This window comes from Desmodus rotundus, chromosome 1 (assembly GCF_022682495.2).
Source record: "Desmodus rotundus isolate HL8 chromosome 1, HLdesRot8A.1, whole genome shotgun sequence".
Lineage (NCBI taxonomy): Eukaryota > Metazoa > Chordata > Mammalia > Chiroptera > Phyllostomidae > Desmodus > Desmodus rotundus.
In genome coordinates this window covers 201,099,339-201,122,498 of record NC_071387.1, presented here as the reverse complement: position 1 = coordinate 201,122,498, position 23,160 = coordinate 201,099,339, and the positions used below count along the sequence as shown (strand labels likewise).

At 34.0% G+C, this 23,160-nt stretch overlaps 1 protein-coding gene and 1 pseudogene across 6 annotated transcripts in view; one reads left to right on the top strand and one right to left on the bottom strand.

Moving 5' to 3' along the window:
- The window catches only part of NIPBL (NIPBL cohesin loading factor), a 182,737-nt gene that overhangs the window by 112,941 nt on the left and 46,636 nt on the right, over positions 1-23,160 (bottom strand). The window lies entirely within an intron of this gene.
- Positions 5,994-8,129, top strand: LOC112320922 (small ribosomal subunit protein eS27-like; annotated as a pseudogene).

The window sequence follows — 23,160 nt, the reverse complement described above, 5'->3', positions numbered from 1 at the left end:
CTATGTTGTACTATTTAAATACTATTTTAAATAGGAAACAGTGACTTTCTAAAAACTGGCGCCTCTCCAACAAATTCCTTTCACTTTAGTCAAGCTACCTTCAGATTCCTTTTTGCTGCCTATTATTCAACAGCAAATTCTCTTTAGGGCCCTTCAAAAAGATCTTCCTCAAATCCTAGCTCAAAAGCAAAGAGTTCCCAAGCAACTGCACTGTGAAAATTCTTACTTTTTAAAAACGTCTCTGCTTTTCTATAGTTGTAAATTATTTCCATTAAATAAGAAAAATGCAAAATAAAACAAGGCTTTAAGCAGAGATGTTCAACGTTTTGGCATCTCTGGGCCACATTGGAAGAAGAGTTGTCTTGGGTCACACATTAAATACACAAACACTAATGAAAACCAATGAGCAAAAAAAAGGTTTTAAGTAAATTTACAATTTTGTGTTGAGCTGCATTCCTAGCCATCCTGGGCCGTAGGTTGGACAAAAGCTCTCTTTGGACACATGCTTTGCTTTTGGAACCCTGACCTCCCTGTTGGATATCAATGTGTGAGTGCTGTGTGTGTGTTCTAAAAATGTGGCTATATCATATTATATAATATGTAACAAAAGGCCACAATTGCATTATTGAGTATTATTATGAAGAGAAAAAGAAGTCACCAATAAGTAAATGAAGTTTAGATTTAGGGTGCCTCAAAAGCAGTTAACAGAATATTTGTATGTTCATTAAGAAATAAAACAATTAATAAAACGTATAGTATAATCAGCTTTCTTCTTTGTTCTTATCAACTTATGTATGTATATATTTATTTGTTTATTTATGATTTTAGACAGGGAGGAAAGGTGGGAGGGAGGGAGAGAGAGAGATACCAATTTGTCATTCCACTCATTTATGTTCACTGGTTAATTCTTGTATGTGGCCTGACTGAGGATTGAACCTGCAACGTTGGAGTATCAGGATGATGCTCTAACCAACTGAGCTACTTGGCCAGCACTAATCAATTTCTTCCACATGCATGCATTCCTATACAAAGTAACCTTAATAAACTTCTCATCATTTGAAAAGGTCACAGCTGATTACTAGTGAAAATGACTTGCAAAAGCCTGCAGAGTAGTTACATGATGTCTAATCAAACAAAATATGGAAACATACATGCTGCATCAGGGAAAAAAAATTCCTGAGCCCTAGAATTTGAATAAAACCTTTTTTACAGAGACACCATGGAGGATATTTCCAGGTGTTGCTATGAATTATCTGGGTTCCTACTAAACTTCCCACACCAAAAATGTTCTCATCTTTCCACTGCAAAAGAAACAGCCTATTTCCAGTCCCTAACAAGGATTGGGACTGTATCTTATACAGTAAGACTACTTCTCATGCAATGGTATCAGAAATGAAAAATCAGTGCAGATTTCTTTCCACTGTCAAGGGCTAGGTCTTCAAGAACGATAACATATAGAGTCTCAAGTTTTGACCATAACATAATTGATGATACATAATTAATTCAATCTGAGCTATAAAACACTTATGTAAAATTACTAATAGTCCACAAGAGGGCACACTTTCAATTAATGTAAAAAATTTAAATCCACATTTTTACACTGGTCTATCGAAGTTTGGACAGATTCTTCTCAACTGATTATTCAACACCATTAGAAAGCAAAAGATCCTGAAGTTTGTCATTTTTTTGCTTAAACATAGGGAAATATTTTTTGGATACATATAAAATATAAGAAAAGCTTAGATACACCAAGACTTCTACATTAATACTAAATTACAAAAGTATGTAACAGTCTTATCAGCCAGTTTGGTTCTGTTAGCTATTTGGAGTTTGGCTGCCCTAACAATCTTTTTAATTAACTGGCTACTTTTTTCATGATCCTCATTATGTAACACTGCCCACAGGAACAATGAATTCTTCAAGACAACTCAGTAGAACAAAGAGAATATGTTTCAGATACTATAGAAAATTCTACCAGTTCAACAGGTTAAGATCATAATTAAAGTCTAAAAGGGCAATTGAGAATGAAAGAGTACACACAGAAGACATGCAAAAAAGTCAAGATCACTTGTGCATAATCTGCATTACTGATCCCTTTTCTGGTGTAATTCCCCCAAAATATCATTTTAGCACCTCTCATCTCTCTCCTGCATCATCAACTTTACCTCTTACTGAATCATTACAATCAGCATACACACATCTACATGCTAATAACTCCCTCTACTCCTACAAAAACCAAAACTCTGCAAGAACCTTACCTCGACCCCTTTATCCCCCTTTAAGTACTTAATTTTTCTGCTTCCTATCACAGCAAAATTTCTTCAGTTGTCTATATTCACCTCTAATTCTACCTTCTTTGAAACTACACTGTATGTGTTTTTATTCTGATCATTCCACCAGATGTCTTGCCACAGTTAGTAATGGAATCTACAGTGTTAAATGCCAATGCACAAGCCTCATATCTCATCTGATTTGACCTACCACTCAACACAGTTGATCACTCTCTACTGTTTGAACAAATCTTTGTTTTCTAGAACCACACATTCTCCTAGTTTTTCCTCACACAACACTGGCCATTCCTGAATCCTATTTTGGATCTTTCTCATTCTCCTGTCCTCATCTGTTGTTGATCTCATTCAATGTCATGATTTTACAATAGTGCCTGTGTGATGATGACTCCCAACTGACATCTCCCAGTACACTAGAGTCATACACCTGACTGACTACTGAACATCTATCTTTGCTTTGATATCCCAGTAAGTACAGGTCTAGAGTAGAAGTTGGCAAGCTTCCTGTTGACTTTTTAAAGTATGGTTTATGTGCTTTAGATCAAAGTTCTGTACTAGATATGTACTATGCAAATATTTTATCCCAGTGTTTTCTTGTCTTTTCACTTTTTTAGCAGTATTGAGGTCCAATATCAATTTTTTCAACAGTAGTGGTGGGGTAGAAACTTTCTGGTGTGATGAGAATGTCCTATATCATGATGGGGTATAAGGTCTGTCCAGAAAAAATCCAACCACTATTAATATAACAAGAATGGTTTGCACAACATTGATGTAACCTGGCAGCCAAGGAGAGTGGGATGGAATGTACATGCATGAACAATGACAACTTCACTGTACTAGTCACTAGGAGCAATTGACACTGTTGAGTGAGCATGTGTACTGTGTGGCCATCACATTCAAAATGACAGGGCAAGTAGAGCAATGAAACTGCATCAAATTTTGCATTAAACTTGAGCATTCCTCCATGGAAACTATTCAGATGATTCAGAAAGCAGCTGCTGAGGGCAAATGGTGATCGCAGCTTTATCATGATAAGGCACCTGCTCAGGCATCACGTCTCAGGCCAAGTGTTTTGGTGAAACATCAAATCACCCAGGTGACTCAGCCCCCAACAGCCCAGATTTGGTGCCCTGTAACTTCTGGCTGTTCCCAAAACTAAAATCACCTCTGAAATGGAAGAGATTTCAGACTGTCAATGATTCAGGAAAATAAGACAAAGCAGCTGATGGTGATTTGGAAAACCACATGAGGTCCCAAGGTGCCTACACTGAAGGGGATTGAGGCATCACTGTCCTATGTACAGTGTTTCTTGTATTTGGTATCGTCTTCAATAAATGTCTCTAATTTTTCATATTATGTGGCTGGATACTCTCTGGACAGGCCTCATGTTAATTAACATAAGTGTTCACATTTATCAAAATTGCAAAGCTAAGATCTCTGTTTTTCAGTATATGTAAATATTACCAAACTCCAAAAAAACTGTGAAAGTGGTTGGAGAATGAGTGGAGGCACAGGCAAAATTACAATGACAGCATGTTGATTACTGTTGAAACTAGGTAATGGGCATTAGGAATTCATTATACTCTTTCGCTGACTTTGCATGTACTTGAAGTTTTCCACAATAAACAGGTTTTTAAAAAAATAAGGAACTTTTCTGTGGGGTGCAAAATGTTACCTCATACTAAAGTCAGCATTAATTAAAAGCCTTCCTTTTTTCAAATCTATTCCCTCTAAACTAGGGGTGTCAAACTCATTTTCACCAGGGGCCACATCAGCCTCACGGTTGCCTTCAAAGGGTTGAATGTAATTTCAACTCCTTAACAACTAAGGAGTAGTTCCATTTATACAGTCTTAAAATTATTTTGGTTCACTGAAGGCAACCAGGAGGCTGACGTGGCCCCCAGTGAAAATGAGTTTGACAACATTAGTATATGGCTCTAAGCCATATACTAATGGGCTGAATGTCCCCCACTGTCCCACAAATTCATATGTTGAAACCTAATCACAAACGTGACGGTATTTGGAGGTGGAGCCTTTGGCAGATGATTAGGTCATGAGAGTGGAGCCCTCATGAATGGGATTAAAGCCCTCATAAAAGAGACTCCAGAGAACTCCTTTCCCCCTTTCACAACGTGAGGACACAGTAAGATGTCAAATCTATAAACCAAGAAGGGGATTTGCAAAGACACTAAATCTGCTGGCACCCTCATCTACTCCCCAGCCTTCTGAACTGTGAGGAATAAATTTCTGTTGTTTATAAGTCAACCAGTCTATTGTATTCTGTCTAAATGGACTAAAACACCACGTTTTCCTCAGGCTCTAGTTCTGTAATTCGTTTAAAAACCCACGAAGGAATTCAAGAAAACCAAATATCACCATTAAATAATATGACCGATGAATGTGAAAAAGAATAGTGGGATAGCTTTTCAGGGAAGATAAAGTTTTTAAAAGTCAAATTAAACCAATAACAAACAGCTCCTTAACTAAGAGCTAAATTTCAAAGATATTTTAAGTACTTCAACTTACAGGGGCAGAAGTAATAAACAAAAGTGATTTCTGATTCACACTGTGTACAGTAACCTTTTTATGATTTATGACGGACCCTGCCCCTACCACTATGCCATTTTATAGGACATAAGTATATAAATTAAGGATGATATAAGTTAGAATGTATATTTTTCTAAATTAATAAGCTCATATTCAATGAACTAATCATAAAATACAGGTTTCATAACATCAAATGCCGTATGTATTCTGTATATAGAATGAAAAAAGTCTTGTCATTATCAGTCCATCTTTCATCAGGACACACGGAATTTTAAATTTTAAGTAGGGTTTCTGATGAAACTAATGATCACAGTTCCACAAAAGTAAACTTTCTATGAAACACACATTTTGAAAAAGAAAATATAATAGCAACTAGAGCCTGAGGTAGGTTAATGAAAATACAGAATCAAATGACTGTGTGCGCTATAATAGATCTCCAAGATAATGCTATTAAACAGCAAAAGGACCTGAACTCTTTAATTAAATCCTAAATTCCTAAAACAGTGTTTTTACTGTTTTCTTTATTTTGTTTCTTGGTTTAGAAAATCTTGGGATATTAACTAGTGATCTTCTGTGACCAGGATATATAATGCCTGATTGATTTTAAAGGTACCTAAAATAAGTCATGAAAAATAGAAACTTTATCTCATGTTACAGGGGACTTTTACTGTTGTTTAAGAAATCTAAGTAAAATGGGAGGGTGGGATTTTGCAGAAAACAGTGATGTAAAAAGAAATGTTTCTCAAATATTTTTTAACACAATTATTTTATATAAACACAAATACAAATCAGACTTAAGATGGATATTAAACACTTTCAATCTGAATCAGAATACTGAATTGCCTAGACCTGAAAGAGTAGGTTAGCTTCTCATTACCAGTACCTGGTAGGTAATAAGTATGCTTATCACTGGCAGATGAAATTTATAAATGACTAATTTCCTTTTTCTTGCTTATCTAATTTTCTGATTTTCAGAAGTCAATTTTTATATATTCACTATTACACACTTAGCACCCAACACCGTGTTGGGTGCAAGTGTTGAGTAGTGGCTAAAAAAAAAAAAAAAGCTCTAATAAACAAAAAAACCAACCCAGACATGGTAATATCCTCATGGAGCTTTGAATCCAGCAGGAGAGATATTACAAATAATCACCATGCAACATGATTACATATTATGATGTATTTCATAAGAACAATAATAAGGGCTGATACTTAACACCTAATATATGCCTGGAATTGTTCTAAGGAATTTACATATTAAATCTCATATTAATTTGTATTTTGTTCCTTTAACTCATATTTATATATGAATTCATTTAATCCTTATTCTACTTTACTATTATCTTCATTTTAATATAAAAACTAAGGAATATAAAGGTTAAATAACTTGCCTAAATTCTGATTCCAAAGTTGTTGCTCTTAACATTCTGAATGCTTGCTCTTTTCTAAATGAAAAGAATAGGGCATTTAGGGGGAAGAAGAGATGATAACTAAGAAAACCTCATGAGTAAGAGTTAGGCAAAAGGGAAGACAGGAGATGGGAATAGCATTTCGAGTCCCTAAAGAAGAACACAGCCTAACACAATGTAAAAGTTGTTCATGTGGCTGGTACATAATAATGGACTGATATAAGATGAGGGAGAAAAGGTACATACAAGTTAGATTATACTTAGTTTGGCAGGCCAGTTCAAGAGGCCATTTATCATACGTATTTTAGTTACTCAACAGAGCCAACTAGAGTTGTTTAATTTTGAATCTCTCTCTCCCTTTTCACAAAGACTGTATACACTCTTTAAATTCACCATGTTTACAGACTTAGGCATAGCTTTAAAATACTAGAAGAAGCCTTTCCAGCAGTGATGACCTCCCCGCAACCACATGCCTCTTGCTAACTTTATCCCTCTCCAAAAGAAGAGAAGAGAAAACACAAAAAGCACCTGGTGCAGAGCCCCAACTTCTACTTCATGGATGAGAAATGCCCAGGATGCTATAAAATTACCACCATCTTTAGCCACGCACAAACAGTAGTGCTCTGTCCTCCACTGTCCTCTGTCAGCCTACAGGAGGAAAAGCAAGGCTTACAGAAGGATGCCCCTTCAGAAGGAAGCAGCGCTAAAAGAATCCTGAATCAAAATGAATGGGGAACCACCCCAATAAACAAATTTTGGGTTAAAAAAATACTAGAAGGAACAATGGTTTTTCACAAAGTATGAAATTAATTGGCTCAGAATAAACTTTTAAAAATTAACCTAAGAGCCCTAGCTGGGTAGCTCAGGGCTCTCAGGTTGCAGGTTCATTCCCTGGTCAGGGCACACACAAGAATCAACCAATGAATGCATAAATAAGTGGAACAACAAATCGATGTTCTTTCTCTTTCTCAATAAATAAAAATTTTTAAAAATCCTGAATCTAAATAAGAAAAAAAGTACATGCAGTTATTTATGAAATGAAAACTTATGTTCATGCAAAACTTGCTCATTATGTTCATAGCAGTTTTATCAGTAATGGTCCCAAACTGGGGGGGAAAAAACCCCAAATGTCCTTCAATGTGTGAATGGTCCCAACAACTGTGGTAGATCCATACCTTGGAATGCTACTCAACAATACAGAGAAACAAACAATTGGCACATATAACAAATTTGGATAGGTCTCAAGAAAATTATACTGAAAAATGCCAATTTCAAAAGGCTACATACTGTATGATTCCATTTACATAACATTCTTCTTGAAATACCAACATTATAGAGATGAAGGGCAGATCAGTGGTTGCCAGGTGTTAGAGATGAGGAGTGCAGGTGTGTGGCTATGAAGTGACAGTAGAAGGGAATGGTGCTTGTGTTGATAAAACAGTTGTTTGTTGAATGTGGCTACGTGCATGATAAAACTTTATAGAAACACATACACAGAATGCGCTAAATCTAAATAAATTCTTGGACTGTACAAATATCAATTTCCTGGTTTTGAAACTGTAAAATTATATACAATATAACCTTTGGAGGAGGCTAGGTTAAGGCTGAACCTGATATCCCTATGTTTTTCTTTTAACTTCCTATGAATCTACTTTTTATTTAAAAATTAAAAAAATTTAAAAAGCACTTATAATCTGTGTGCTCTATATAGTACCTAGTTCAATCACATTACAGGCTTTTATTACTAAACGAACTTAAAGGTTCAAACTAGCTGATTTAGAAATTACAGAGCAATTTATAGGCAGAAGATTTTTCTTAAAATTTAATTTTTAAAAACTTTTAAATGTTATTAACAGTTTTTAAAAGTTTCTCTGAAGGATTTAAATTTTCAAATACTCTTAGGTTAAGGAGATAATTTCAAACTTAGCAAAAAAATTATAAAGTTACACAAAATTGTTGTACAAGTACAGGAAACTGCCATAACTTTATCTATATTCACCATTTTTTTTAGGTTTTGCCCCATTTGCTTTAACATTCACATTCACATTATCTTGCTTACAGGTCCGTTCCTGTAAATACTCCCAAGAACAATAACGTTCCTAAGATAATCACAGTACAATGAACAAAATCAGGAAATTTAAACATTTATGAAATAATATCTAACCCTGGTCCCTATTTTGTTACTTGTCACAATAATATCCTTTTATGGCTTTTTTTTCTTGGTTCAATAACCAATCAAGCACTACATATTGCATTTAGTTGTCATGCCTCCCTAGGGTTTTTTTTGAATATGGAATACTTCCTTTCACTTTCTATTGATTTTGGTATCTTTTAAGAGTATAGGCAAACTTTTATAGAATCCATCATTTTGGGTTTATCAGATGTTATTAGATTCGGGTGATAGATTTTTGATAGGAATACTACAGAGGTAAATGTTACATCCTTCTCGGTGCATTATAGCAGGAAGTACCTGGTATTAGTTCTTTTATCACTTGATTTATGGTGGTGTGGACCATGTTCTCCACTGTAAAGTTACCCTCTGTAGTTAGTAATTTGTAGAGATACTTTGAGACTATGTAAATAACTGGTTCCATGCAACTTTTACTCCCTATTTTTAACACCATTAAAGATTTTCTATCCATATGTTATATTTATTAGTTAGCATTGTACTGTAATGGAGCATTTTTCTCCTCCCTCCCTTCCTTCCAGTATGGAGTCAGGGATTTCTTTTTTATTCAGTGGAAGTGTCATAGAATTGTTCCACATTTGGACAGCAGCAGCTCCTTCAAGCTGACTTTTACGTCCTTGTATTATGCCCTATTATTCTATTTACTTTCCAGTGGAATAAGATGTTCTAACCTCATCTCATACATTCCCCACCACAGCAGTGAAAATTAGCCTTCTTCAGGGAAGAGCTCTGGTTCTATTTATTGGAAAACAGTATTTAAATACAGTGCCTGTTGTGCTTTCTGCTACTGGTACGCCATTGTAGGCTGTTTCATTCATTTATTCATTCATTTAACTTTTAATTAAGTGAAAATGAAGCAAAGATAAAAATTAAAAAGACAATCAAGAGGAAATAAGCATGGCTTGAATCCCAAAACAACAGAAACAATGTGAAAAGCAATTTATAAATTCCAGAATCATATAATTTCATAGTTGAAAAATAGCTTAGGAATAAATAGTTAAAACTCTCTTATTTTACAGACAAGAAAATCAAGACCTAGAGATGTTATGTATCTTGACAGAGGTCACAGAATCAATTATTAGGTAAAGTCGGCAAATTCTCAATTGAACATTCATCAAGTTCTGCTCTTATACTATTTATTCAACAAACATTTATTGAGTGCCTATAATGTGCAATGCATTGTTGTATAGCAGTGAACAAAACAGATGACAATCCCTGTGTCTTCACAGAACTTAGGATCAATTAATCAAATTGATTAAATTTTCCACATAAAAAGGTGCTTCGCTTCATCAGTTTATAGGGAAATGCAAATTTCCCACAGTGAGACACCGCTACATTAAAATTAAAAATACTAATCAGTTCAACTGTGGGAATGAAAGCATGGTAAACAAAACAACTCTCATATAATGCTGGTGGGAGTATACAAAATTGGTACAACCACTTTGGATAACTGATATTATCTGCTAAAGGTGATTCTCCTGTGGCCCTGCAATTTCATTCCTAGGGTGTATGTCCAATAGAAAAACTCAGTGGTTTAAAAAAATAGTCTCTCAACCTTCTGCTAGATTGTGAGCCACACTAACTAAACATGTTGGTCCCTTGGAGATGGCAGAGGTACCAAAGTGCAAGCCCAATCCTGCAAATGCTTTTCAAGTGTTTGGCCATGCCACACCCACTAATTCCAATAGTCAAAGCATGTTATGTCCAAATACAAAGTCAAGGGGAAGGGAAATATTCTCTGCCTCTTTAGGAGTGGGAGGAAGTACTACTTGGGAAAGGATTTGGACACAAGGAGGGGCAAAGAACTAAGGCTATCAATGAAATTACACCCATCCAACCCAAGGTTTTCAGGAATGGGAGCTGGCATTTTAACAAGCCCTCCAGATGATTCTGATGCATGCTGAAATCTGAAAACCACTGGGCTCTGGAGATTGCTGGGCAGCACCCCAGAGCCTGATTAACAACTAAGAATTTTGGCATTTCTAACAATTTTTTGAGATGATGCTAATGCTACTTAGGAATCTTACTTATAATTACTGTGCTAGAAGATAGGGAAAGGCTTCTGAGGAAGATATCACCTGCAATAAAGTTTGAAAGCTTGATTAACAATTGTCAGGTGAAAAAGAGTAGAAAAGGTAATCTGAGCAGAGGGAAAAGCAGATGCAAAGATAGAAAGATATGAAACTACATGACAGGTTTAAGAAATTTCAAGTATTTCAGGATAAAAGGTGTGGACAGTAAGGAAGTTAGACAGATGCCACATCATGAAAAACTTTATGTGCTTAAGTAAGGAATCCAAATATGACAATGCTACACGCAGCCTTAGAAGGATTTTGTACTTGATATGTTTTCTCAATTAATCAAGGCAAGAAAAATGAAGAGAAGATAATTTTATGAAGTTTAAGAAGCCTACCCCAAATATGTTCCACTTCTACACAAAAGCCTCAGGCAGGTTAGAATCTTCTTCTTCAAAAAAATCTGAATTCTGCTCCAACACATGGATGAATGAATAGATCATGGTTCCAAATTTCAAAACCATTCCAATTAACTATAGATAAATGCTATATATTGCAATTTCCAGAATACAAAGGCCAAAAAAGTTGGTAAACATCTTACTCTACTCAATAAACTTTATATTGCCTATATTTTTTGTTTAACACACCACAGATTCTCCTTTATAGAAAAGACTGTGTATATACAAATTTCCTAGGCGAGCTAACTGTAGGCAGTATGTGGCCTATACTAAGGTAAAGGGGGAGGAAAAGGTTTTTTTACCCACTTTGTGCCAGCTATGTGCTAGGCATTGTGCTACTTGCTTTATACATTAATCTTCTCTCCACCCCCCTTTTTTCATTTAATCTTCATAATAACCCAACAAATAAGTCTCACTATCTTCGTTAAAAGATGGGAAGAGAATAAGCTGAAATGAATTGCCCAAAGTATAATAATTAAGATGTGAAATCAAGATTCAAAATTAATTTGTCATCATTCAAGTATAAAAATTAAATAATGGGTCTTGAACATAAAAAAAGAGACTCAACCATAGTCATAGTATGTAAAAAGTGAATTAAAATTACACTGAGACAGCAAACCCTCGAATTCTGGCCAGCCTGATAAATGAGAAATGTTAGGACATTCTGTTGTTGAGGCTGTGAAGAAACAGACACTTTCATACACCGACGGTTAGAATGCAAAATGGATTGAGTTTAGCAGTAACTTACAATACCTAACAAAAAAATTTTCCCACTCCTAGGAATTTACCTTCCACGAATATGAAGAACATATGCACGATATTATTCATTACAACACTGTCTGCAATTAAAAATGTCTTTATAAACAATGTAATGCCAAAGCATAAGAAACTGAATAAACCAAGGTACATCCACATCATAAAAAATTATGCAGTAGGTAGAAAAAAAAAAAGAGTAATACTATGAACTGATACGGAGTAATTCCCAGGATATACTAAGTGAAAAAAGAAAGGTGCAAAATAAAGTGTATGCAAAGTACAATCTTTCTCTAAAAAAAAAAAGAGAAATAATATGTATGTATTGCTTAAGCACAAAAAGAAATCCAGAGAGATAAATTTGAAACTAATGAAATAGTCATCCATAAAGAAGGCAAGAATGGCACAGGGAAGATAGGAATGCAATGCTAGTCACTACCTTCCTAATATAATTTTGACTTTGAACCACGTATATGTTATTACATACTCAGAAAATAATAATAAATCAGGATGGATAAAAAAGAAAATCTTAAAATTGAATACAAACAGCACAAATGAACCTAACAATTATTATCAAATAATAACAGTCACACACACAATTTAATCCAAGGAATTCTGACCACAGACTGTGACTGCATACTATCATTACTGGGTGTAGTGGGATGAATTGTGGCCCCCTCCAAAAAGATCCATCCAGAACCTATGAGTGATCTTATTTTTAAAAAGGGTCTTTGTAAATGTAATTAAGGATCTCAAGACCAAATCATCCTACATTTAGGGTGGGCCCTAAATCCAATGAACATGTCCATCCATATATAAAAAAAATGGGAGACGGAGACAGACTCAGAGAAGGCCATGTGAAAATGGAGGCAAGATCAGAGATACCCAGCCACACAAGTCAAGGAATGCCCAGAGCCACCAGAAGCTAGAAGAGTCTAGATAGGACTATCCCTACAGCCTTTGTAGGGAGGATAGGCCTGCTGATACCTTGATTTTATACTTCCGGGCTTTGGTATTGAGCGAATAAATTTCTGTTGTTTTAAGCCACCAAATTTGTAATAATTTATTACAAAAGCTCTAGGTAACTAATGATATACTGGGATATATTCTAAGGACAGAAAAGTTTGAAATCTTGAAATTTACCTGATGTGTTTTATATTGGCAGTGGTGAAGATACAGCCATTCAAATTTACGGTCTTGGAATCCTATCTCACATCCATGTTTCCCTCTCACATCCACACATACCTACCCTCTCTGGCTCCCCCCACCCCTCAAAATCAATAAACATAACCTTGGATGAGGATTAACAAAATAAAATAAAAATAATTAAAAGGAAGAGTACAAAAATTAAAGTTGAACTTTTACACTGATTGGTAATTTAAATCAATGGAAAAATCTAGAATAAAACCCAATACAGATCCATAAAAAGCTTATATTACTAACTTCTTATCAAACAAATTCTGATAGCTGATGAGGAAACAAGGCAAGTTAAATAATAAAATCCAGTTGATATCTTTTCTGTGCTGAAGTGAATGGAATTGGATAATTTTCACTATTGATTTCTGAAACCGTAACTCTGCTTATTACATTAAAAAATTAAAATCTTTATCAAAAATTACCACTATGTTGATATTAAAAACAAACTTTCTATTTTCAGCATGTTATGTATGGCTCCTTAATTTACAAGCCTCCTTTTAGTTCTTGAAATGAGATTAAATTCTCATCCCTCTAAGACCAAAGCCCAGAAATGAAAAATGTCTATCTAATCAGATGTCAGCCAACTATGGGTGAATATGTTTTGAATTACCATTATGCAAATGTATCAAATTGAATATTACAATGCCCACAGACACTCTTGATCAAATAGAATCACTGAATTTTGATGGAAGAAAATTTAAGGTTACTAGTCTAACTTCTAGTCTAACTAGGCTATTTTACATAAGAAATAGGAATGCTATATATTTGTAAAGTTTTGGGGATCAGTAGTGGAGAGAAATATCATTACTACAGATGATATAACAGGAAAACTGGGATTTTATAATAACTGTGTAACTCATGTAATAACAGATGTCAATGTAGGTTCTGAAACCATAGTTAGCTAGATATAAATTCTAAATACTGACATGGATAGTTAACTTCCATTGAAAACACACTAGAACTGACAATAGCATAGCTTAGAAACACAGAATAAACCGAAGTATCGGTGCATAAAAATTTATGATTCTTTAGAAAACAGTACTTCTTTTTAAACTAAGTACTACCATTCTAGACAAATCTAGTTTAACTTTTCTTTACCAGTACTACAGTGAGATAAAAATGCAACTACAGAAGTAACCTCTGATAAATTGAGATGTATACTGTAATCCCTACAGCAACCTCTTAAAAAAAAATCTTAAAAATGGTAAAAAAAAAATTAACAAGAAAATTAAATGTGCAGTAAAAGAATATTCAACACACAAGCACGAAAAGTCAGAAAAAGAATGGAAGGCATAAATCCAATTATCAATAACCACATTAAATGGGAATATACTAAACATGTCACTCAAATGGCAGAGATTAATTATTACACTCAGAACATTACTTCTACAAAAGACACATTTTAGATTCCAAGATACAAATAGGCTGAAAGTAAAACAATGGAAAAGATATTCTATACAAACAATTACAATAAAAAGGCTGAAGTGGCTATGTAAGGAGCAGATGAAATAGACTGAGATAAACAGTACCAAAGACAAAGAGGGATAATTTCATGAGTCAATAATACATCAAGAAGATATACCATTTATAAAAGTATCCATTCACACCTAACAACAAAGCTGCCAAACATATGAAGCAAAAACAGAACTGAAGTAGAACTAGAGAGAAAAATCAGCAAGCATGGAAAAGACCTTAATAACACTTTATCAACCACTTCGTTCAACTGTTCAGAATTCACACTCCTTTAAAGCACACACAGAACATTCTCCAGAACTGACCACATGATGGGCTATGAACAAATCTAAATAAACTTAGAATCATAAAATGGTTCTGAATAATAGAACTTAAAAATTTGTAACAGAAAGAAATCTGAGAAAATCCATAGATCAAAGAAGATTAAAAAGAAAGCTGAATATTCTGAACTGAATAAAAATGAAAACACAACATATCAAACTATGAGATACAACTAAAGTAGCATTTATTAGAAAACATATAGATTTTAATATTTATATGGGGGGGAGCCTCAAATCAATAACCTAAATTTCCACACCTTTAAGAAACTAGAAAAAAACAGATTAAATCCAAAACAAGATATAAAAGGAGTCAAAACGAATGAAATAAAACCCTAAAAAGGAAAAGAGAAATGTGAATGACTTCACAAATTGTCTCTCTAGGAAAAAAGTCAATAAAACTGATAAACCTTTAACTAGAATGACCAAGAAAATGAGGAAAGCAGACACAAATTACCAAATTTGGAATGGAAAAGAGGAAAAACAATTCTGACCCTTTAAAAATTAAAATCATAAGGGAGTATTATGAACAACTTTAAAAATAACAAATTAAAGAACTTACATTAAAAAGGAGAAAATCCTAAAAAGACAAATTATGAGAAACGACTACAAAAATTAGAAAATCTGAGAAAATCTCTAACAAGTAAGGACACTGAACTACACATATTAAAAATTTTCACACTAAAAAAGCCTAGGCATGATGGTTTCACCAATGAAGCTTATGATATATGTAAGAAAGAACTCATTGTATGAGGTCAATATTACCCAGATACTGAAGCCAGAGAAGATACAAGAAAACTACAGATCAGTATCTCTCATGAACATAAATATAAAAATCCTTTAAAAAAGATTAGCAAACTGAATGCAGCAACATATAGAAAAGCATTATACATTATGATCAAGTGAGAATTTTCCTGAGAATGCAAGGTAGGTTTACCATCCAAAAATCAATTAATCTAAAGCACTATATGCATGGAATAAAACACAAAAACCACATGATCATTTCAATAGACGCAGAAAAAGCACATGACAAAATCCAATGCCTATTCATTATAAAAATGCTCGAAAAGCTCAAAACACAAAGGAAATTCAACTTATTAAAAGGGCACCTATGACAAGTCTACAGCTAACATATTTAAACGGTGAAAGCTTCCCTCCAAATATCTGAAGAACGAGGATATCTGTTCTTACTACTTCTACTGAATGCTGTACTGTAAGTTCTAGTCAGTACCATAATGTCAAAAAAATAATAAACTTAAAATTTAAATTTAAAAAGATACTACATGCATTCAGAGTAAAAAGAAGTGAACCTGTTTATTACCAGATGACATTATCATATATGTGGAAAATCCGAAGGAACCCCTAAAAACCTGCAAGACCTAATAAACAAGCTTATTAGCAAGGTCACAAGATGTAAGATCAATACACAAAAATCAATTGATTTCTATATTCTAGCAAAAATATGAAAATAGAATAAATAAAACAATTCCATTGAAAATAACCCCACAAAAATAATAAGTAAAAAATTTAAGAACTACAAGTCTTATAATGTTATAAAATATTGCTTAGAGAAAAATATAAATGGAGAAACATTCCATGCTCATGGACTGGCAGGCTCAATATTGTTAGTTAGTACAGTGATTTTCCTCAAATTCACCTATAGGTCCAACACAATCTTTTTAAAATCCCAACTGGTTTAAAAAAAAGAAAAAAAGAAACAAGATGATCCTAATTTTATGTGGAAATCAAAGGATCTACAAGAGCCAAAACAATCTGAAAAAGAACCAAGTCAGAGGATTTATAACCAATTTCAAAACACTGTATGAAGCTACAATAATCAAAAGAATTTTTGTTATTAGTATAAGAATAAGTGTAAGAACAGATTATGAAGAGAACTGAGATTCTAGAAATAAATCCTTATATTTATGTCAGATTGATTTTTCACAAAGGATAACAACAAATGGTTTTGGGACAACTGGTATCATATGCTTAAAAACTTAGACCCTTATACCACACACAAAAATTAATTAAATTGAACAAAGATCTAAATTATGAGCTAAAGTGATAAACCATCTACAGGGGTATGCAACTTTTTGGTGTCTCTGGCCAAACTGGAAGAAGAGTTTTCTTGGGCCACACATTAAATACACTGTGACATGTAATCACAAAAAAAATCTCATAATGTTTTAAGTAAATTTATGATTTTGTATTGGGCCTCATGTTGGACATCCCTGAAGGAATATATAGGAGAAAATCTTTGTGGCCTTGTCTTAGGCAGAGTTCTTAGACAATAAAAGCATTAGCCATAAAAGATAAAACAGCAACCAGACAACAAAAAGACAAATCACAGACAGGGAGGAAGATATCAGCAAACCATGTATCTGACAACACTCTTGTAGTCAAAGTATAGACAAACTCTCATAACTGAGTAAGACTTGCCTGAATAGACATTTCACTAAAGAAGATCCATGAAAGGCTCATAAGCACGAAAAGTGCTCAACACCATTAGTCATTAGAAATATGTTAGTTAAAACCATAATGAGATACCACAACACACCTACTAAAATGGCTATAATCAAAAAAATAATATCACACGTTGGTGAGATGTGGAGAAATTGGAACCCTTACATACACTACTGATGGGAAAGTCAAATGGAACAGCCACTTTGGAACACAGTTTGGCAGTTTCTTAAAAAGTTAATTTACTGTAAGTTTTAGCAATTCCATTCTTAGGAACCTACCTACAAGAAATGAAAACATATGCCCACACAAAGACATGTCCATGAATATTCAAAGAAACATTATTCATAACAGTCAAAAACTGGAAATGATCGAAGTGTCTTACAACTAGTTAAAGAATAAACAAAATGTGGTATATCAATAAAACATTCAGCAATAAAAAGGAACAAAATACTCATACATGCTATGCCGAGGATGAACCTCAAAAACATTATGCTAAGTGAAAGAAGTCAGATGCAAAAGACTACATGTAGTATGATTCCTTTTAGATGCAATGTCCCCCAAAAATATATAGAAACAGAAAGTAGATCAGTTGTTGCCTAAGGCAGGAAAAGGAGTGTGGGAGTTGAGAACTGACCACAAAGAGGCTTAAGGGAAATCTTGGGAGTGATAGAAAAGTTCTAAAACTGGATTGGGTTTTGGGCTGACAGCTGCACAACTCTATAAATATACTAAAAACTACTGAATAGTATACTTGTAATAGGTGAATTTTATATTGTGTAAATTATACTTTATTAAAGTTGTGAGAATGCAATTAGAGATATTTGCCTTTTGGTAACTATAAACATTTTCCTAGTTCAATGTTTTTTCTTAAAAAGACAATCATACATCATAAACTTACTATACCTATTAGCCAGATACTAGGAATTCAAATACAAACACTATGATTTGGTAGTATTAATTAGCTCTAAACTATACTTGACAAAAATTTCATCTGAAGAATAAGGAAAGCAATCATGTAATTTAAGCAAGCACACACACACTGCTACCTGCATGTAGTTAAAGACTATTTCACTTACCCTAGGATGGCAGTCACAGTCAATAGAATTACCTTGTTTTGAATAGAATAGAATCACGGATACATAAGAGTATGAAGGTATCTTATAAACAATCTAGTCCAATCCCTTTGGTTTTTTATTTTAAAAAAAGATTTTATTTATCTATTTTCAGAGAGAGGGGAAAGGAGGGAAAGAGGGAGAGAAACACCCAAGTGTGACAGATACATCATGGATTGGTTGCCTCTTGCACGTGTCAAGTAGGGACCCCACCGGCAACCCAGGCAAGTGCCCTGACTGGGAATTCAACTGGTGACCGTCCACTCTGTGGGGCTCTGTGGGACTCGTTCAACCAACTGAGTCACATGGGTCAGGGACTAACCCCTTTGTTTTACATGAGAAGCAGCAATGAGGAAAAATGATGCGTTCAAGAGCACATTTTGAAAGTTAATTGCAAAGCTTCCCAGTCTTTCCCAGTCTCCTGACTTTCCTGCTCTTTCTGTGCTCTATGGTTTTATTCAAAGAAGAAAATGGTACAAGATCATAAAAATAATCACAGAGGAAATATCCAGGCAACAGCTAAGCAGATAAGATTAATTTTTCACATATGAACATATTTTTTGTATCCCAAAATTGTTGATTCCTTTTATATTCTACAAAGGAGGGAAACTTTAGAGAGCCTTTACACATTTATTATCTCATTTGGTATTCAAAACATCCTCATGAAAAGAATTACCTTATTTAATAATTAGAGAAACTGAGGTTCAAAATAGAAAGCTTGTAAATAGTAACATCAGAATTTTAAAAACTGAATTTATCTGATTTCATAGCTCATGCCCGTTTTTCTACATTTCTTTCAAACACTTCAAAGCAGTAACCTGCAAAACAATCATTTTCAATAAATATTGTTGTGCTTATACCCCCAATATGTAAAAATAATGTTTATTAGGAAAATCACAAAATAGATTTTAAAAGGATAAAATAAAAATAGTAATAATAATGTCTAGAGGTTCTAATTTGCACAACGAGCTAAATCTTGCACAACTCCAGTCCCACCTTACTGCACCTTTTCTAGTACACACACATCAATTTGGAAACCTATTTTAGCTACTACTCCAGAATTGAGTAACATCCTCCTTTGAAATTTTATTCTGTTCTTAACACTTAAAAGCTTTAATTCCTGTATTTCTAATTCCATTATTTCTCTGTTAAACTTGTGTTTTTCTATTCTTACTCTCTTCTATTTCTAGGCTTTTGAAATTGGAAATATACCCACTTAACATCTGTAACACTATACCAATAGAGGCAGACATTATCACCTAAAATCCGATAATTACTATGAAGAAGCTGTACAAAGAACTGAAAACTGTAATATTTCTGATAGACTAAATGTTTTCTGTCAAAAGGTTTACAGTGTTCAAATAGGGGGAAAAACCTATGTAAAAATAAAAAAAGGAAGTATTTCCATAAAACTGATGTTGGTTTTAATAAAAGCAGTAAGTAATCTCTGAACCTCACATTAAGTATAAAATTTGTGTTTGAGCTAAATGAAAAATCACTGAGACAATAGTTGTTCAATGTTATATGAAACCAAGAAGGTAGCAATTAGGTTGCAGTGTATGCTTCATTGGAATTCAATGACTCTACAATATGCGTCGTTAAGAGTATGGTAAAAAATATTTCTATCTAGCTTAAAATGCTTAAGTGTATCTGGTTTTGAATGACCTTTTACCAATACGAAGTACAATTCAAAATATAGTAGAATCTTGCTTCTCAAATTCAGCTTTTACTGTCCACTGCCTTTCAGATGTTAGAATATTTCTTCTACCTAATCACCCTTGTTTTCTTACAAACTGATGCATAGTCACTTCAGTATAAACCAGTGTTTATAAATGGTTTAATCTAAGATTTCTCCTCAACCAATTGTAACCCTTTTGGGGGCAGTATCATCCCTACTGAGAACACGTTTTAAAATATGTTTCACAAACTTTGTATTACAAAGTTACAGAGACCGATTTTTTTAATAACTTGAAAAAAATGAAGATAAAGAAAGTGCATTTCTATTGCTTAAAAGTCTATCTTCCTGAATGAATTCCTACAGTATTTTAAAAACATGACAGAGGCAAAAGCAAAGTTGGAAAAACCTGGAGTTGGTCAGGATAGGCATCCAAAGAAAGACTGGAAACTGCAAAGGACTCAGTGATTGTAGTAACATATAGTGCTAACTTCACACAGAATTTGACTGTGAACTGTGTTGACATGCAAAACACCTCTACTAGAGTAAAAAAAAAAAAGAAGAAGAAGAAAGGAAGTGAAAAAAGGAGGAGGGAAGAAAAGGAAGGAAAAGTAGAGAGGGAAAGGAAGAAGTGAGGACCTAGCTGGGTAGCTCAGTTGGTTGGAGCATTGTCCCAATATGCCAAGGTTGTGGGTTCAATCCCCATTCAGGACACATAAAAGAATCACCCAATGAATGCATAAATAAGTGGAGCAACAAATCACTGTTTCTTTCTCCCTTATTCTTTCCTTCTAAAATCAATAATTTTTTAAAGATTAGAAGAAAAAGAAGGGAGGGAAGGAAGAAAGGACGAAAAGAATGAAAGACACTGCTGAGGAAGTTCTAAAAGCCAAAAACACTGATTTTTAGATGATTCTCTAACTGGCCTGACCACCTAATTCCAGTAATATTATTTGTTTGTACTATAGTCATTTCTATAGCAGATAGGAAATAGCATTGTTAATAATGTAGTTTTAATCTATTCCTGATAATTTTTATTTGGGTTATTACTATATATGTACTTATTAGATCTCCAAAGAGATCTTCATGGTCAAGTCCAATTACAGCAATGTGAAAGTCATCATCCTGCTCTATACTCTATCTTCAAATCTTTGAGTTATTCTTCTAAAACTTTAATTTGTATAATCTCATGCTACCTACATATTAATACATACTTCTATTTTTGCATTTATCCTACACTATAATTATTTATCAATTGAGTTTCATGTTAAATTATGGACTACTTGATGGCATGGACATTATCATTTACCTTTATATTTCTAGTGACTATTACAATACCAGACCATTTTACATACTGAATAAATGATATGCTTAATTGCTTACCTGCTAATAAGCACTTTACTATGTATATGTATACATATGCATGTATGTATATATACTACATATATAATGCACAACCAAACTGACTTTTCAAAAAAGATTTTTCTATCAAAATAGGATTACCTGATCAAGAAAAGCTCTTTTCCTTCTGTTATCAATGCTTACAGCTCCTAATACCTGAGATATAGAGATGTACTATTAAAGTAGGGGTTGGAAACTCAAATGTCCAAGTGACCATGAAGTCATTCTAAATAAGTGAAAACAAAGATGGATATATAAAACTAGAGAAGGAAGTAGCAATCTGGAGACTGAATGCCCAAAGCAACCACTCTACTTGCTTGTAGCCACTTGGGAATTCAGGTCAAATGGCCAGATCTTTAAGTATCCAAGATAAACTAGCTATCTGCCCTTTCTCCTCCTCCTCCCCTTTTTTTCTTTTTAATATGGATTCCTGTATTAAATCTTGGCCACTTTCTTTTATTTTTAAAAAACAAACAAAAAATTCTGCAGGAGGTATTTGGCCTACAGGGCATCAGTTTATGACCTCTGAAAGAATGTACAGCCCTGGCTGGTGTAGCTCAGTGGATTGAGCATGGGCTGCAAACCAAAAGGGTTTGATTCCTAGTCAGGGAACATGCCTGGGTTGCGGGCCAGGTCCCCAGTAGGGGGCACACCAGAGGCAACCACACACTGATGTTTCTCTCCCTCTCTTTCTCCTTCCCTTCCCCTCTCTCTAAAAATAAATAAATAAAATCTTAAAAAAAAAAAAAAAAAAGAATGTACTGTTAACTTCTTCAACTATAACAACAGATTATTTGGTCTGATTCAAGGAATCCGAACACTGCTTTGATTTATTTACTTCCTGCATCCTTCCTCAGGCTTGTATCTGTGCAACCCTTTCCATCTTTTAATATAATGCAACCACACTGGCTTTCTTTTAGTTGCAGAAGTCTTCTTGCACCCAACCTGAAAAGCTATCCACTTCCTAAAGTGTAAACTACCCATTCCCCAATCCTTCATGGGGTCTAATTCCACTCTGCTCTTTGAGAGAAGCATTCCATGATCTTTCCTAGACTAGATTATGCTCTCTGGTAAACATACCTTCAAATACTCTGTGCTCTTCCAAAAAGCATTTGTCAAAACTATAATGAAAAAACTAGCTGTTTTATAACTAATTCTCCCCCTGAGCATTAAGTTCTAATAAGGCAGAAAATGGGCATATCTTGTAACCAAGCATGCATGTGATAGGCATCAATAAACAGTTGATGAAGCCAGGAAAAGGGGGTCATTTCTTACTACCACATAAAAAGAAAGAAAATTAAATAAAAGAGAGCAAAGTTTAAATTTTTCCCTGAGACCAACAGGGAGATTTTCACTTTTAAAAAGTATATTCTTTATTTAGCTTGTTAACTACTCGTTTCAATACTTCTCCAATTGTGTCTACTAGGGTGTCTAGGACTAAAAAGGTGTATTAAATCTATATACACACACATATACATGTACACACAGTATTCTGTCAAGTTGTCTTTACATTTCATTTTTTTTTGGCTTTTTATATTTAGCTATTTGTTGGGTTCATAAAAGTTTTGCTTGCTGTATTTTTTTTGACAAACTTTCCTTTAATTTACCCATTAGCCCAATGTCTTCTCACTTAATGATTTAGTAGTTTAAGTTCTACCCTATTGGGCATTAACACTGCCATTCCTACCTTTTTTTTCTTACTTTCTTTCATATTCTTAGCCCAACTCATCATTTTCAACTCCTCAACCACTTCATTCTTTATTCTCCCTTGGTGATTTCCCTGTCTCAAGGATTTTAAACATCATATATGTTAATGATTCCAGCCTGGACCTCTCTCCTGAACTCTAGACTGGTATATTCAACT